The sequence below is a fragment of the Eubalaena glacialis genome, chromosome 5 (genome assembly GCF_028564815.1).
Source record: "Eubalaena glacialis isolate mEubGla1 chromosome 5, mEubGla1.1.hap2.+ XY, whole genome shotgun sequence".
NCBI classification, from domain to species: domain Eukaryota; kingdom Metazoa; phylum Chordata; class Mammalia; order Artiodactyla; family Balaenidae; genus Eubalaena; species Eubalaena glacialis.
The window spans coordinates 126355047-126361046 of NC_083720.1; the positions used below are offsets into that span (position 1 = coordinate 126355047).

At 58.1% G+C, this 6000-nt stretch overlaps 1 protein-coding gene across 1 annotated transcript in view; it reads right to left on the reverse strand.

Annotated features, from left to right (window-relative positions):
- Positions 1-5631, reverse strand: part of WFS1 (wolframin ER transmembrane glycoprotein) — a 28069-nt gene extending 22438 nt beyond the window's left edge. Inside the window, exon 1 of the mRNA XM_061192586.1 lies at positions 5492-5631. The gene's annotated coding sequence lies outside the window, so the exon portion shown is untranslated. The remainder of the gene's footprint in view (positions 1-5491) is intronic.
- Between the last annotated feature and the right edge of the window lie 369 nt (positions 5632-6000).

Sequence of the window (6000 nt, forward strand, 5' to 3'; positions counted from 1 at the left end):
GGGAGCAAAATGGGGAGGGGAAGAGAAGGGGGGAACACAGCCCCTGGAGCCAGGATGTAGTCAGACCTGCCCGACTCCCAAGCCCTCCACGCTAGGCCTGAACCACAGAACAAATATCAGCGAACTTGAATGCACCAGATATGAACACATACTAGATGTGGAGTGACGGAAACCATGAAGCTGGTGTGTCAGAACAGATGACTGGAACAGACTGGCGAGCACACAGAGTCTACAACAGGGGAAAGGGCTCCATTAGTCAATAATGCCATTTAGCAAAACAGCAAAAACCACCACTGACACAATTAAGGGCAACCATGAACCCCAGACGGTGGGGCTGAGAGCTCTAGGAGTTCCCCAGCCAGGGAACCAGGATCAGACACAGACCCTGAAGAAGTCGGGACCACGTGCACTGTGCGGGGGATCCCCAAGGATCCCATGACCCTCACCACAGCCTCAAGGCCACATCCATCCTCTTCACTGAGATGAGGAAATGAGCACAGAGCAGGGAAAGCCCGGCAATGAGGAATCTGGCTCCCAAACTAACCCGTGATAGCTGTCGCGCCCTTGGCTGTGTCCACCAGCTCTGTGGTCCTGAGCAGGCCACGTCCCTCTCTGCACCTCAGTTTCCTCAACTGTAAATGGGGACAATCGTCTTACACTTGGGGACACTGTGAGGACTACATGAGACCAGAGACCACAAGGGGCCAGGTTCCCAGGCATCCCCAGTGCCCAGCTCCAAGCTCAGAGCCTGCCCCGAGCCTGCCAGAGTGGGTGCCTGACACATGTCTGCAGACTGCTGACACATCAAGAGTCGGAGGGGGCCCCAGGCGCCACACGCCACTTCCCCGGGGCTACACAACCATGTCTGCGCCATTCCTACTAGAGATGGGTCCCAGAGATCAGATCTCTGTCTGCCAAAGAACCCTGGAGATTTCAATCTGGACATTCCTCCCTCAGAGGGACTGAGCCCTTATTTTAAAACATCCCCCTGGCTGCAAACCAAAAGCATGTCAAGCCACATGGATCTGCTTGGAAACCAACACAGTGCTTGGTGCTATTTCCAAACACCAGGCTTCCCGGAACCAAACAAAGAGGCAACTTTTGTGAAATTCATCATCTGGCTGCACATGCAGACCCATTGGGCACGTGGCCAGCTGTGGGCGGGGAAAGTCAGCCCGTGATTTAGCAGACAGAACCCAGTTGTGCAGGTCACTGGCTGACCCGAGACAAACCACATGGGGCCACGTCCGACCTGGAATTTCAGGAAAACACAGGTTCTGGCTGGCCTGTTGGGCTAAGTAGTATGCATGTCACATTACAATCAAAATAATACTGTTCAAAGTAAAATCTCTGGTTAGTGAGAATGGATGAATAAAGGAGGATTAATTTTCAGGTTCCCTGAGATTTGGCCAAACCCTTTTTGAATCAAAGACCTTGTTATTTTAAAACAAACGAAATGATCCATCGCCATGAATGGGTCACAGGGAGGATCACAGGTGATCTCCCGGTGGAGGGACCCGTGTGGTGTCTGGTGCTTTCTTTTCTGTCCTCTTTCCTGTGACACTGGGGGCCCTGAAGGCAGGGGCTACATCTCATTCACTCAGAATACCCGCCTGCTTGCCTTGCAAGGTATACCCGAGGCAGCCTGGCCTGGGGGAAGGAGCCCGGCTGGGGAAGAGCCTGCCCCATCTCACTGTGTGATCGGAAGCAGGTCCCTCCCTCCAGCCTGGCCCCAGAATCCCGAATCCAGACTCCTGACTGCGGAATGAGAGCACCAGCGTGCGGCTCCACCCCAGCTCCGAGACTCCTCCGATGCCTACGAGCGGGGCAGTCAACCCACACTGCCGCCCCATGACCAGAGCAATGGCTTGGAACCTGTCATTGTGTAAGATCCAGAAAACTAGAGTGGCCGGCATTCTTTCCACATGAGCACCCAGGCATATTTTTATCCCATCAAAACACAAAATGCCAGCATCACGGAGCTCGGCTGAGGGGCTGCCACCCCCTGCGAGGGCTGCTAGGATCATGCATCTACTGACACGTGGAGAATGATCTCACGTGGACGTCAGCCCAAGCTCTCTAACCCTTGCTCAGGCTGGCCCCACTCTGTTCTCCCCCCAGGGGGGCCACCCCTATCTCTGAAACAAGACCCCATGGGAAGCCTTAAAGATGTCCACACACCCTCTGAGCAGAGCCTCCACCATCAGGATCCCAGACCAGGGGAAAAACCAGGGATGCCCACGGTTTCACATTCACCCCACTTGCTGCTCCTCCACATCCACGTGCCACTGTGGACCTCCATGCCTTTGCTCTTACAGAGCACCTCTCTGGTGTCCATCACAGCTGTACTTTCCAGCACCGTCCAGAGAGGGCAGGTGTGAAACTCACAGCCCCTCCCGATGGTGCTACACTATATAGCTGTTAACCATGACCTGTATAAGAACGTTTAAAGATAAGGAAATGTTTGTATGACGCTGTTAAGCAGGATTTAAAGCAGCATGAGCTATTGCCCTGAGTCTATTTAGGATGAAAACAAAATTCATCTGCATAAAAAGATGGAAGAAAATGCCCCCAAAATGGTTATACTATGTCTGGGTGAAGAGACCACAGGTAGTTTTATTTTATTCTTTTTCTAAATTTACTTCCCTAATTTTCTATAATGAACATGCAAGGTTTTTGGAATTACCACAAAATGTTATTCTAAAACCCGTCTGTGACTGAGCCTGAAGGGAGAGGGCCCAGGGGTTCCCAGGGTCTGGGATGTCTGCTCTGGCCTGGATAGCCCAGCAGCCTGGCACAGGGCTGCTCCTCAAGACAAGGGCACATAGCCCTTGGAGGTACCTATTTTTGCCCCAGAGTATTAAGGGCCAAACCAAGGAACATTCCGGCTCTACCCAATGTGCCAATTCCCAGGACTAAGGGGGAATCAAGCTGGAAATGCTCCTCGCCTGGCCGGGGTGGGTCAGCGGGCAGGGACTGTGGGCCGATCCTGTGCCGGGTCCCAACTTGGGCCTCCCGGGCCCCAGAGAGGATCCTATAGGGCCTGCCTTGGAGAACTCAGTCCAGATGGGAAGGATGACACCCAAACTGACAACCACAAGGAGGGAGCTCTTGGGGGCTGCAAGCACAGAAGGGGGCCACACTCAGCGGTGGAAAAGGGGCAGGGTGGGGATTCTGGATGAGTGGCCTTGACTAAAGCTTTAGGACAAGCAGACATGAGCCAGGCAAGGGTGAAGGGAGGGAGGAATGGAGGTGTGTGGGCATTTCAGAGGGGGACTGCCCAGGAGAAAAGGCAGCGGACATGGCTTAAAGGCAACATGGCTGGGAAGGTACGGAAGTGACTCTGGGGAGGGAGCACAGGAAGGAGAAAAGAGGCTGAGCGGGCAGCCAGGAACCTGGGGCAGGTCCCGAGGGCCTGAACAAGTGCCAGGCTTAGTGTGGGGTTGAGCCTAGGGCAGAAGGAAATGCAGGCTGGTGCTGCAGGGCAGTGGCAGTTAAAGAACCATCAGGGCTGTATGGGGACTGGCCAGGGAGACCAGGGAGGGAGCTGGGTGGTCTTCCAGGGAAAGTGAGCAGGCCTGGCCTAGGGCAGGCATCTGAGTGCGCTCCTGGGCCAGGAGAAACAGAAGCATCACCAACTGAATGTGGGCAGGGGGGAGCAGAATGGGGCCTGATTTGTGCCCTGGGGCCATGGTGCTGGTGCCACTTGCTGAGGAGGTGACCTGGGAGAGGGGAGGGAGCCATACGAAGCATAGATCAAGCTCGCTATCATAATTCTTACCATCACAATCATGGACCAGGATTTGGTCTCTGTCCCACAGCACAGGCATTTTGGGGGGTCAGGGACTGAACTAGGTTCCCCTCTGTGACCAGCCCCAAAGGCCTGTCCAGCCCTGGCCTGGGAGGGGCAGGGGAGGCCTGAGTGGGGAGTCCTCCACATACCCTTCCATCCTGGGAAAGAAGATGAGATGTGGTCTCCCAGCAACCTTTCCTGTGTCCAGTCAAAGGTCCATTTGCTGGGGGAGCAAGTATATAAAGGAACGTTCTTCTGAATCCCTGGTCAGATGCCAAGGGGCTCCAGTGAGAATCACAGCCCCTTGGAGACAGAGCGGACAGGACGGGCAGTGGAGAGTATGGCCTCTGGGTTTCTGTTGGCGTGGCTTCCTCGCTGAGGCTGCAGTGAGGGCGGGCAGCCAGCACACTGGGTACCCAGGGCATCGTTCCCTCAGTGATGCATCCCAGCAGAAGGGAAAGCCCTTTACAAATGGGCCAAGTGCCAGGGGCCACTTTCCAAGGTGAGGAAAGGCAGGCACTGGTTCTCAGCGCCTGCCCAGGGGCAGAGGTCTCCCACCAGGCTCTGCGTGAGCAGCTGTGGAGTCTTAACTTCCTCATGGGTCAAATAGGGATATATAATTCCTACCCCTAAGACTACTGGGAGGGCCAAATACTGTACAAATGTTAGTTCCTCAGAATTTCTTAACATCAACTACAACAAATGGTGTGAGAGGGCTCAGCTCCACCACACCCAAAAGTCAGATTCCCCAGAAAGTTTCCATCTATCAAAACAGAAACTGATGTTCCTGAGGGCCAGGTTCACACCAGCCAGGGCCCAGGGGCTGCCACTGCCCCTCACCATGCCTTACTGAGGAGGAGCCCCAGGGGGAGAGTAACTGCCACACAGATTCTAAGTGGGCAGTGGGGGCTTCAGCCTCAGAATCTGCCCCCTCAGGAGGGCATGTGGCCGCTTGGGGAATGAACCCCCAGCGCGGGCGCGCACACACACACGCACACGCACACACACACACACACAGACACACACACACACACCCCCAGCAGCCCCTAAGGTGCCCGCTTGGGGAATGAACCCCCAGCGCGGGCGCACACACACACACGCACACGCACACACACACACACACAGACACACACACACACACACCCCAGCAGCCCCTATGAGGAGGCCCAGGCGCCTTCCAGCGGCCCCGGGGGCACTGAGGGCGGCCCGGGGTCCCAGAAAGCCCGCCGACGGCCGCGGAGGAAGGGCCATGACTGGGCAACTCGGTACAGGTGCTGTGGGACGCAGGGCAGGCGCGCCCCCTTCCACTCACCGGGTCCCCAGCGCCACGAGCCGCCTGCCTCTGAGGCTGGTTTTCCCGCCGGCAGTGGGGTTTCTAAGCCAGGCTCGCGGGCGTGACGGTGCTCGGAGCGCGCGGTGCCCCGCGATGCCCGGGGTGCCCGGACCCCGGACTGGGGTCGAGGGGGCGCGCACCCCAGAAGGAAGACGCGATCGAGGCCCGGGCAGGGGCTGCCGTGAGCGTCGCGGAGAGGGCGGGACCCTCGCCCTCCAACTTCTGGGGAACCTGCAGGGGACACTAGTACCAGCCGCCCGTCCGCTCAGATGGGGAAACTGAGGCCGCGGCGGGCTGCAACTCCGGGTGCTCCCGGTTCTCTTTCCAGCCCCCCCTGCGACCGCCCCTAGCCGTGAAGTACTCACTGGCCCGCGAGTAGGCCTCACGCGGCGCCGCGGCGCCCTTAGGCTTCAGAGCTCGCTGCAAAGTTGCTCGAGAGGAGCTGGACTGACCGGGTCCAAAGGCAAGCAACCGCGACCGAGCGGGCGGCACCGGTTACAATGGCAGCGGGAGAGCTCTGCCCACAGCGAGGGGAGGGGCGGGACCGGGGGCGGGGCCGCAGGCTGCCCTCCACTCTCGACGCGGTCAGGAGGACGCGGCGCCGACTCGGCCCGCTGAGCGGTCGGCGTGCCTGCCAATCACTGCTCGCCTCCGCCAGTCACAGAGCGCCTCGCCTGACAGCTGCCCACTGGCCCACAGCGCCTCCAGAGACGAGGTCGCCGGGTGGGCGGGTCGGACCCGCCCACAGCGAAAGTTTCCGAGTGGACTCGGGCCCTGGCCCAGCCCCGGCCCCGCCACTCCACGCCCACAGACCGTCAGGTTACTGGGAAGTGCATTCGGTGCGTAACAGGTGGTTGGACCCTCGGACGAAACT